Source organism: Chiloscyllium punctatum, chromosome 6 (genome assembly GCF_047496795.1).
Source record: "Chiloscyllium punctatum isolate Juve2018m chromosome 6, sChiPun1.3, whole genome shotgun sequence".
NCBI lineage: Eukaryota > Metazoa > Chordata > Chondrichthyes > Orectolobiformes > Hemiscylliidae > Chiloscyllium > Chiloscyllium punctatum.
In genome coordinates this window covers 32,316,549-32,328,131 of record NC_092744.1, presented here as the reverse complement: position 1 = coordinate 32,328,131, position 11,583 = coordinate 32,316,549, and the positions used below count along the sequence as shown (strand labels likewise).

The 11,583-nt window shown below is 37.7% G+C and overlaps 1 long non-coding RNA gene across 1 annotated transcript; it reads left to right on the top strand.

Moving 5' to 3' along the window:
* Positions 1-337: 337 nt before the first annotated feature.
* On the top strand, positions 338-11,355 carry LOC140478490 (uncharacterized). Its single transcript, XR_011960774.1, has 4 exons — positions 338-428; positions 2,423-2,544; positions 3,953-4,081; positions 10,856-11,355. It is a non-coding gene; the product is annotated as an uncharacterized lncRNA (long non-coding RNA).
* The last annotated feature ends 228 nt before the right edge of the window (positions 11,356-11,583 follow it).

Genomic DNA, 11,583 nt, shown 5'->3' with positions numbered 1-11,583 from the left:
CTTGATGAAAGAATTGTAGTTGGCTTATAGCTGTAGTAGTAAAATGAATGTTACATGTTTGCTGAGTAAAGTAGTTTAAAAGAAGTCGGATTGGAGGTTTGCTAAATATGGCTTTTTTAAACATGACTCTCATTAAGGATGTAACTGATGGCTGGTGTTAACTTGTTTTCATTCATCTTCAAAGTCCAATTGCTGTTCTCCAAGGCTGAACTGGGATCGACCTTCTGTACATCTGTAAGAGATAAGGGGCTGCAGTGCTTGTTTATTCCAAGGTGGGATAAGCAAACTATTAATCTCTGAAGGACACTCAGAGAACAGAATCATAACTCCCCAAAATGGGGATGGGACAGTTGCAGTCATGTCAAAGGTTAAAATGTAAAAACACTGGAACAGAAGCTTGAGCACACTTTGAACCTGCCCACATGAAGGTGAGCGATCTACTCATAATTTAAATGTTATAAAGACGTCTTTGTGCCTTAGTTTTAACAGCCATGCTGTTTTAATTACTGTCAGCTGGGCTTCCTAGGCCTCTTGCAACTTGGTAGCTGCAAGACGACAAGGAGGGTTGTCTATACAGCATCGGTTATGGGACAGAAGGAACAGCAGTACTTCCTCCAGGCCCAAACTTCTACTCAGGAAGCCACTGACCTTGTCACAGCAATCCGTCTGCCCCCACCCTTGATCACCACTGAACTGTGCTCCCCAAACAGCATGAACAGCCCCTTCAATAAGGGCTCTTCCTGCAGATCAACATTGATCCCCTCCCAAATTTAGGGCCACTTCCTACATTCCAGACATTACCCCATCACAGAATTGAGACCAACCTTTGAAATCTAGCCTTCACCCCAGCCTGCAATCAGGACTGCCCACTTTTCAAATTAACAGCTCCCCCTCCCGCCACTGAGAAATAATAAACCTCTATCTCACGATATTTGTCAGAACTTCAAAGCTGTTTTTGTAGGCCTTGGGCCTGTGAAGCGGGTTTCCCTCCTGAAAGGCCTCCAGCCTGTTTATTTAAAGGAACCTTGCAATTAAATGCTATAGCACATTTTTCCTGGTTTCTTGACCTGAAAGCCGCAAACACCTTGAACCCCAAACGTGAGATTCCTCTGCAAGTTAAAAGAAGATATTTTCCTCCCCATGCTTATACATTCTAAAAGTGTCAGTTTTGTATTGTTCTTGTACTCTGCTCTGAGTGTTGAGTGTTGCACTGTGTGCCATTTTGTGCATAAATTAAGGACCATGTCTTGTATTATCATTTGCACACTGGATGTTTTTCCTTTTAGTGATACTTCTGCCTATACCCCAATTATGATTCCCATTTTGTTTGACATTTTTGGAAACTGTGATGATAAAGGGGAATGAGTCAATATTTACTATTTCATTAAAGCTCTATAGCATTCATCTCAATTGAAGACCTGTAGTACCTGCAATGATGATACTTGATGTTAAATATGTTGTTTTTTCTAAAAATAATGTGATCAAAAAGGAGCAATGGTGTAGAAATATTTCATTTGCAAATATGAACTTTCAGATTATATAATTTGGTATCATCATAAAAATTATAATTTTATTGTATAATGCCTTTGCTGAAGTTGTGTTAATAAAGAAAGCAATGTTGAATACATAAACACTACACAAATGACAAACAAGCTGGCATCTGACAGTTTTGTAAAAATATTCTGTCCTGTTCATATATTGTTCATTTAATTGCTGATGGCAGTGGACACACTGTAATTAGATAGATGTAGAGGCAAAAATGACCTACAGAAGCCTTTGGTTGTAAAATAAAGTTGCTAGACATTTCACATATGTTTGTGGTTAATTGGCCCATCACATCTGTGCAGGCTTTTTACTGGAACAATTGAAAATTAATTGCATTGCCTTGCTTTCTTCACTTAGCCTTACATTATTATCAGCATCAAATATTTATCCATGTTGCCCTTAAAATAAACTGCACTGCAGCTGTTCAATGAACTGGCACTCCTTTATCTATGTTGTTTCCTCAATTCTTTCCTCATTCTCATATTAATTTTAAGTTGATGTTCTCTTATCATTAATCTCCTCACTAAAGAAAATAGCTATAGCTTCAATCACTATCTCAACATTCTTATAAGTTCAAAAACTTCAAATACTTTTCCTGCTACCTTTGCCCCATTAGAAATAGTTGACATGTCAAGTCTGTCTTTATAACAACTGCAGCATCATCACTTTGTGTAGTCTACATGGATTTAATAACATAAAACCCAGACTCCATACACAAATGTTGTGGCACTTTTGGTCTCTGTGGCTCGATTTATAAGACCCCACTTCCTTTGACCTCTTTTGGATCTTGATTGATCTGCATTTATTCTTTCAGAGAAATGTTATTTGAGGTTTCAGTTCTTTTCAACTATTCAGATCTCTGTGTTTTTCCTTACAGGATCTACCTGCATTCCTTCTTCTGTGTACAAAAAGAACTTATTTCACACTAATTCGTAGAAAGTCACCTGACCACCTGATGGCTCATGTCACCAACAGAAATCTTTCATAGTCCTGCTCAGGGTTAGTAAAGCTTTTACTTTTTAAGTAATCGACAAATATTGATATTGTATTGCTGATGTAAATCCAAATGATCCATATACACCAGAAAAATTAATGGACTCAGCAATGATCCCTGGGACATGTCACTATCCAAGCTGGGCAGCACAATTTACCTAAAAGCTTCCTGTCTGTCAAATTTATCCATACTACTAGGTTCTCTCTTTTATGATACCACTATGTTTTTCTAAAGAGCTTCTTGTTATACACATGAGCAGCACCTTCTGACAATCCATAAACATTACATGTACTGAATTCCTGTTATCAATTTAATCAAAAAGTTCTTAAAATAAATCAGATTTACACATTAATACTAACATTTGACTAATTCATGTGGTTCTAAGTCCTTTCTAATTTGATCTTGACATTCTCATAGCATTTTTATTACAAAGACTTATTCAGTGGAATTTCTGATGCAGTGCACTAGAAAGCACTGGTTCATAATTGGAAGTTGCAGACACATTGGGAGTTCTGAGTTGAAAAATGGAAGCTTCCTGCTGGACATAACCTTATTCCTTCCAAAGAAGTTTCACTGTGAATCATAATCTGCTTATATTTTTCTATGGAAGAAGCCACAACTTTTAAAAATCTATTCACGGAAAGTGATAAATTAAGTACTTGGAAGGTTATACCTGAAAAACATCTAAAAAGCTTGAAAAACCTATTTTAATGGAATTATATACGATTCTTGCATGAACCATGAAACACATTGACTGCTCGAACATTTCTGATATCTTTGTTCAAATTTCCCTTCTTTTTGAAGTGTGTGCCCATTTAAAATGAGTAGGAATGACTATTATCCAACAGGGCAAATCCATGGCACTATTTGTTCGAATGGCTTCAGGCAAAAGAACATTCAGATTCTCTCAACACAGTCCCTGCTAAAACCACTAAAACACATATAGGAGAAGATATACAAAAATAGACTCTTAGAATATGAATATGTCTCATTAATAAGAAATTAAACCATAATCACAATTTTAAATGTGAGAATATTTTGATCTAACAGCTGTACACAGCTTTGCTGAGATAAAGTGACTTGTACTGGGATTCTGATATTTGATTGGTGCCTCTGGGCACAGACCTTGCAAACCTGAATGTTAATCTCAAGGGTCTTCATAGATTGTTGATACATGGCAAATTAAAAAAACACTGCATAAATTATGTCTTAAAATGCAGTTTGCCTTTTTTCCATAAATACCTTAAGGGGACTTAGATTGAAACATCAGTCACCAAGAAAATAAACTTTGGATTTACTTGAACATATTATTTTCTCTTTTTTGTAAACCTTTGTAGAAAGAAAGGTTTAAGGCTCATTTGCAGTAGTAACTTGTTTTATTCTTTAAAACTAATCTTCCTGCCTTGGTCACAGAGTCCCATTCTGAGAAATCAAGCCTGAAATCTCAAACTCATGACCTGTATTAATGGCAGACGTCCTTTCAGATATCCTGCCATGCAGCATAATGTTGTGACCATCATGGTGGAGAGGGACACGTGGAATGTAAGTAGTACAGAAAATTATCAAGTTCAATTCAGTGCAGCCAACTTTCTGCTTTAATACCTAGAAAGATAAAAATGGATTTAAATCATGAGCTTTTAAAATATTGGAACTGTTCATTTTGGTCATTGCTTTTAAAACCTGCCCCAAAGTATTGTGGGGAACTGAAGTTTTGTTGGTCATTGTGACCTGAAGGTAAGAAAAATAACGAAAAAACAGTAATTTAATAGTATGGTTTTCAAAAAGGCTGATGTACCTCGCATTGCCTTTGTGGTAGTTTCCTTTTTCGTAATCTTTTTACTTGTAATTCGATTTTCAGCTTCTATGTTAGCCTATAAATGCAAAAAATAGATTACCATCCACATGTGCTTATCAATGGAATAAAATCCTGGGTCTGGGAAACTATAGTGAGATTAGAAAAATGAGATCCTTGACTTTGAGAAGAGGTTCAATTTTGCACCAAGGTTTTAACAGCAGGATGAAAATCTCTTTAGTGAGTGCCACAAGGCAAATTTGCATGCACTCGCATGTCATTTTACCAAATCTCAGCTATTTGTATATGCAAGTGCTTATTCTCCCATAAGGTGGAGTAAAACAAGATGGCAACAATTCCTGACATGAGAGTCAGAGCATGTACCTGGAGGCCCCAGCTGCAGCCACATGCTCTTCTGAGCCACCATATTGGTAAGCAATCCCCAACATCTCCATGAACACTCCACCAGCAATGACCAGGTGCACCCGTCTATGGAGGTTGACATCGGATAAGCCTCACCACATTATTATGGAACGTCTCTGACTCAGTGGGAATGCAATTCTTCATGTTTGTTTGCAGTTAGGAGAGCACCAACACCTTTCATTGCCATGCTCCATCAGGTCACTACACGACAGACACCCATCTCATGCATCAGAGGAGAGTGCATTCCAGAGATTTTCTCTTGCTATCTTAGCACTCACTTACGTGAATGCTCACAACAATTTTATTTTTCTGTGTCTTGCCTTTTTTCACTTTACTACTCATTCAGAACAATACTCACTGTACTTAGAGTCATATAGTCATAGAGATGTACAGCACCGAAACAGGCCCAACTTGTCCACACCGACGAGATATCCCAAACCAATCTAGTCCCACCTGCCAGCACCCGGCCCATATCCCTCCAAACCCTTCCTATTCATATACCCAATGCAGTTTAATGCAGTCACAAAGTCAGGCAACTTCTCACATCTTCCAGCAGTGATCAGTCAAGGGGATAGACATGTTTTTGTACAGCTATTGTCAATGTCATAAATTGAATCAAGGGCCGTGTCTCAAGCCTAAAGGAAATAGTCCTCTGTTAAATAAATGGGGATTCTCATCAATGAGGGAGTCCCACCACAGTCAAGGTCAATCAAGGTCAGCATCCTATCTCAATCCGGGACTTAGATACAGTCAGTCAGCCACTTGGGTCAGTTATGGTCAGGGAACTTATTGTGTTTAGACCAGCATTAATTCCAGGCATTGCCTATTATTCTGTGCTATTGGAGAATGTTTCTATTCTTTTTTATCACAGAATAGTTCCTTTTTTATGTGAACCAGTTAAAAAGTCAGGGTGTTTGTTATTATTATAGAGGAGACCCAATTGAGGTATATAAGATATTAAGGGGGATTAATAAAGCAGACAGCAAGAGGATATTTCCTGTCATGAGGCAATCTTGAACAAGAGAACATTGAGGAAATAGGGTAGCAGATTAAAAACAGAGCTACAGTGAAATTGCTCCTATCAATGGGGTCATGAATCTATGGGAATTCATGACTCCATAGTACAGTGGATGCTAGGACATTGAATAAATTTATGCGGGAGATAGATTAGTTTTTAAATAGTAATGGTGTGGAAGGGCTACAGAGAGCAGGCAGGGAAGTGAAGGTTGAGGCAGTGATGGGACCAGCTGTGATTGCTTTGACTGCCAGAGCAGTTTTGATGGTCTGAATTATTGACTTGTATTCAGATTCCTCATGTTCCTTTTGACATTCTTCTATTGGTGAATAAATTGGAGGCAGAGTAGAACTTACAGCAAATTATCATATTCAATAGAAAACAATAGAATAAATATTTTTCATATCATGGGACGAATCCTGCCGTATTTTGGCAAAGTGCCGATTTTGTCAGGTTTCACTCCCCGAAGCCTAGCGAGTTTTCTTATGCTGTCATCCCAAACTCAGCTCATTAATTACATCACATTCCTGTATCAGCTGATACTAGCCCGATGTTTGGACTTGCCATAGCCAGAAGTGCTTGTCACTTCTGGTATATCCCACGATATACCAGCATCTGTGACACTGGTGCTAACTTGCATCCTGCAATATCTGTCAGATACACTTTAGACCAAAATTGTCAACTGGAACTTCTTTTGTCCTGAAGGCTTTGTCCTCAGAAAGTCTGGCAAGACATTTGATTTGTGGCAGCAAGTGTCTTTGGTAAGGCTTTCTCAGAAAGAATGAAGTAAAAATGAAGTTTGTCCCAAGAATTCACAATCATGAGGTTTTAAAGAGAAATTGGAGGTTCGCTTAGCCAAAAGCTAGTGGAAAGGTCTGAATAAAATTACATAACTTTGAGAACAGCTGGAACATCGAGGAGAAATCAAAATGAACTTTTGAGAGCATTGGCATACCTTTTGGGCTGGTCCCAAAGAAAAGGAATGAACTTTTTTGGAATAGGCGCAGGCTATCATAAGGAGTGAAGTCATGAGAATTTTAGTCTATGTATGATTGTGCTTTATTATACTTTTCAATGTAATGTGTAAAGAATTGCTTAAGACAGTGTTTATTTGATTGTAATTGGTTTAGTTCTTTCTCATGTAGTAAAATGTGCTTATTTTTACACCATAGTGACTTGTGATATAATTCCTTAGCTAGTCAATGGGTGGCCAAATTTCTATTTAAATATGAACAATCTCTACCAGCCTCCACTTCAGGACTACTACCGATTTCAGAAAGTCCTATTTCTTCTGGTCAACAGCTGCTTTACTGCCATTAGCTGACATGTTTGTTTCTCTGTCTACTGAGCTTAAGGTTTACCCCAAACAACTTAGGTGCTTTCAATTCCAACTCAAAACTCCTGCGGAAAAATCTCACAATATCTCAGAATTCCAATAATGTCTCCATCCTGGATTGCTTATCCTGATGGCAGCAGAGGTTGGTTGAGATGATCGGCAGGTTTATAGGTTCAACACTAAGCCACTTAACGCTGGGATCTACTTGATTAGTCTTCTAATAAGTCAAGGCAATTGTTCCCAAACATATGGTCTGCATTTTTCCAGATGAAAAGGCCATCTGCCTTTATGTCTTTCACCCTCCTGGTTTTGACCTTATCATTGAATCCTTTGAAATGCCATATCGAAGGATATTTGACATAACATAATGTCCAACATTTTAATTACCTTGCCCATACAGATTTAATCTTCTAAAAATTAAATATCTCCTCAAAAACACTAATATGATCTGTGGACCTTGATGACGAAGATGCCATTATATTTTTTATTTCTTTCATCAATGTCTTTGGGAGTATGTAAATGCACATACTGAACAACACATGTGTAAGATTTCACTAACCTGTTGCGCATCTCTCTTTCTTGATGTTCGTTTCATTTCCAGTTTGTCAAGTGATCCAAGGTATCTTAAGGATTAGATCATAGAGTAACCAAGTAAATAGGAACATAGGAACAGGAGTAAACCTTGACACCTTAAGCCTGCACTACCATTCAATAACGTCATGGCTGATCTGTGGCTATCTATATGTACCTGCCTTGGGTCCATATTCCTTGATACCCTTGCTTAATAAAAATTGCCTATCTCAAATTTAAATTTAACATTTGAATTCACATTAACTGCTATTGGATATAGACAGTTCCAAACCTCCATGACTCTTTGCATATACAAGTGCTTTCTAACATCTCTCCTGAATGACCTGGCCCTAATTCTTAGACTAGTTCTGGAACCTTCAACGAGTGCAAATAGTCTATCTTTATATCAACCTTGTCTTTCACTGTTAATAACCTGAAGACATTGATTTGATCACCGCTTAACCTCCTAAATTCTAGAGATTAAAGACCTAATTTGTCTAATCACTCTTCACAAATTAATCATGAAGTCCAGGTATTATCCATGTAAACCTGCGATTAACTCCCTCAAGGCCAAACCATCCTTCCTCAGGTGTGGTGCCCAGATCTGCTCTGGGTTTATCTAGGGTTTATCTAGGGTTTTGTACATAGCATCTGCAACCCTATATGAAGGCCAGCATTCTGTTAGCTTTCTTGATTATTTTCTTCAAATGTGTGTGGTATTTTAAACAGCTATGCACCTGAACCCCAAATCTTATTTGACATCCACTATTTAATGTTGTGCCTTCTAAACAAGGACAATAGTTTCATGATCCAAAATGGATATCCTCATACTTGCTTATATTAAAATCCATCCACCATAGTCTTGTCAATTCACCTTTCATAGAATCCCCACAGTGTGGAAGCAGGCCAGTCAGCCCACTGAGTCTACACTAACCTTGTAACAGCATCCCACCCAGACCCATCCCCTTTAACCCTGTATTTCCTGACCTGTTTCTTTCATAAAAACAGCCTAATATAACAATATCCTGTTATAATTTTATGCCATCATTAACACTTAATACAATGCTGTCCAATAATGTGTCATTAGCAAATTTGGATATTTGACTTTTTATTCATTATCCAAGTCATTAATTAATATTGTGAATAATTGAGGCCCCAATACAGACACCATTAGTCACATTGTGCCAATTTGAATACTTACCCATTATTCCAATTTGAATACTGCCATGCAATCAATTTCCTATCCATCTCAGTAATTTGCCTTCAAATCCATGGGCTTCCACCTTAGTTAACATTTTCTTGTGTGGGATTTTATCAAAGCCTTCTAGAAGCCTATACAAAATACGGCTTTTGACCTACCTCTGCCCACCACCCTTGTCAACTCTTCAAAAACACCCCATGAGGTTTTTCAGGCATGACCTCCCCTTCATGAATTCATGCTGATGCTCCCTGATTAATTGAAACTTTTCATGGTGATCACTTACTTGCTGGTAGACTCCAACAATTTCCCCACCACAGATGTCAGGCCAACTGGTCTATAATTCCCTCCTTTCCCTCTGTCACCATTCATAAAGAGTGGAGAGATGAACAAATTTCCAATCCAAAGGTACAGTTCCTGCATCCAGGCAATTCTGAAAGGTTATGGTTAGAGCATTGGCAATGTGCTCTCCAACCTTATTTAACATCCATGGATGGAAACCATTAAGTCCTGGTGAAGATTTGTTTTTTCTTTCAGTTCCATTAATTTCTCCATTATTGATGATTTACTTAAGCTAATTTTATTTAGACCCTATCCCTCATCCTCTGTTGATTTCTTTGGGACTTCCAACAAGTTATCCTCCTTCCCTGCTTTGAATATTGAGTTAAAATAATTGTTCAGCATGTCTGCCATTTCCCCTTGGTCATTGACAATATCTCCACTCTCAGCCTTCAATGGGCTTAGTACCCTTAAACAGCTGCTTTCCCTTTATGGAACTATAACATTTCTTTATAATCATTTTTTGCCACTTTTATAAGTTGCTTTGTGGTTTTCTGGTGTTCTTTAATTTATCCCAGTTTTTTTCAGGTTAGACCACACTGCAGGAACAATAATTGTGATCCACATTGTTCCACAACTTAATGAAATTGAAAACATTCAATCCCTATAATTTTTTTTGAATGCCAATATGATTGCACATTCTTGTCCCTCCAATCCATTGATTTGTAGTTCCAATTCATGCGCTGTAATGCTGTTATGCACTTGAATATCGAGAAACTCAAATAATAAGAGCAAACATATTTCTGGCAAAGTATAATATATACTTACAACTGAGAATGAGATTAAAGCTAATAGGAATAAATTTACATGCAGAATGATTAAATGCTCTTGTAAACATTACAATTCTGATTTTAGTTTGGGAGAAGTATCCCAATCTTAGCAGTGTGTATGTTATGCCTTACTGCCAGCATGGCATACCTTTAGGAGACATGCTGATGATGTCATTACCATATCATAGTTTGTGATGTAAAACTATAATGATCTCAGGATGGGGTTTCTGTGGCACAATGGTAGTGTTCCTACCTTTGCACTGGAGACTTGAGTTCAAATCCCACCTCTTTTCGAAGTGTACAATAATCTGAATAGATTAGTCAGAAGATATCTGTAAAGGTCTCAGCCTCCATCTTCGTTGATGACCAACACACAGATTGGTGCAGCTTCCCCACTTGGGTCTTGAAGTAAAATGGCACCTTGATAGTTCCAAGATGCCCCAACCTCTCTTGAAAAAGGTGCTCACATAAAATAATGATACTGGAAGAGTTAAATGCTAAATTTTGTGGGGCCAGATTCTCCTTGAAACTGAATTCGAAACAAGGTTACTTCTTTGTTCATCTAGCAGAACAATCCCAAGAGTCTATAACCTTTAGGACACCATTTAAATGGTACTGTTTCTGAAAGTTACGTGTTGGATTCTCAGTTAGCCAAGGCATTTTCCAGCAGCAGGTGGACAGGTTTATTCAAAATATGCCTGGCAATGTTTGCAAAGCTGATGATAGCAGTCATGGTAAGACAAAGGCAGAGCATGATCACAACTTTCACTGATGGGAGAAGTGCAATAAAATGGGTTGGTATTTAGTGGTATGAATTGTCAGTAAGTGTCAAATAGATAAACATTCTCATGTCCACATAATCTACCTATGCAGTTGATCCCAATCCAGGAAACATTAAGGATGCTGAACAAATACTGCTCCTGCAGGATAAAGAGGACAGAAGTTTTTTCAACGTTCCCTCATCAAACCTTCATGTGAAGTTGGGTATTTCTGCTGAGAGATTTGGTCAAGAAGGATGTATGGCAAGACACTCACCAAAATATCTTTGATTCTCTCAAGTTGGTTCTGTCAACAAAATCCTATTTATTGCAACACTATGAGATCAGGAAAGTTACAATTTCACAGCAAATGAAAACAGCATGTAGCTCTCACGACAGGTACACAATTGCAAGATCAGGACAAGTTGTCAAACCTCTAAAATGTTATATTGAGATTGCAATTGTTAGTTTTGATAATTCTGTGTTTATCTGAGTGTATAACTATCATATTGACAAGTGTCAATGTACAACCAGTATATCTGTTAGGAATTCCTTTCTTTCCTGTGAAAAAGAGGGATGTTGTGTTTTGTCTTACAGCTAGTATGCAGACAACCTTTAAATGACATAGTTAAAAATCACACAACACCAGGTTATAGTCCAACAGGTTTAATTGGAAGCACTAGCTTTCGGAGCGACGCTCCTTCATCAGGTGTTGAAGGAGCATCGCTCCGAAAGCTAGTGTACTTCCAATTAAACCTATTAGACTATAACCTGGTGTTGTGTGATTTTTAACTTTAAATGACATGTTCATATTATCATGACAGCATGTAACCCAAGATTATA